The sequence below is a fragment of the Microtus ochrogaster genome, chromosome X (assembly GCF_000317375.1).
Source record: "Microtus ochrogaster isolate Prairie Vole_2 chromosome X, MicOch1.0, whole genome shotgun sequence".
In the NCBI taxonomy this organism is placed as follows: domain Eukaryota; kingdom Metazoa; phylum Chordata; class Mammalia; order Rodentia; family Cricetidae; genus Microtus; species Microtus ochrogaster.
Window position 1 is genome coordinate 57,714,346 of NC_022026.1, and position 718 is coordinate 57,715,063.

Consider the following 718-nt stretch of genomic DNA (forward strand, 5'->3'; position numbering starts at 1 on the left):
AGAAAGATGTTTTGAAATCAAGTCAGACTCTGATGGGGAGTCCAGTGACTGTTTGGAATGGATGATATTGAGGTTGCCTTGGTCAGAAGTGACTGGCTAACATGGGGAATCCTAGGGTTGGGAATATGAGCATTGATCTGGATGGAGAATTTACAGGCTGACTGGAGGTAAACACCTATGAAGTTCCATGTGTGGTGATGGTGGTGGTGATGGTGATGGTGGTGGCGGTGGTGGCGGTAGGAGTAGGAGCAGAATTCCAGGGGCTGCCTGGGATAGGGAACTACAGACTGGGTGGGCTGTAAGATCACAGAGCTAGAGAAATACAGAAGGACAAGGATGGAGGAATGGTCTATAGACAAGTTGGAATGAAAAATCAAGAGATTGTCATGGGGCCGGAAGGATAGGGAATGGGATATTATTTGGGGTTGGCAGACTAGAAGTATAGAAGTTTGAGTTGGCCAAGTCTTGAGACTGCCTGGGATGGGTGCTCTGATGGTCTGGATCTTGGGCCTGACCAGCGCACGTTAGAATAGGTTGGAGGGCTTCGTTAGACTGTTAGGTGAGGCCCCCAGGACGGCCGAAATGGAGATATCTCCTACAGACTGAGCTAAGGCTGGCCACCAGCTGAGGTGCCAGTGCCTTGGGACTGGTCCAGCTCGGGTGCTGGTGGCTACTGCAGGTGGGGCGCGCGGGGGCGGGTCGGGAGAGATGGGTGGGG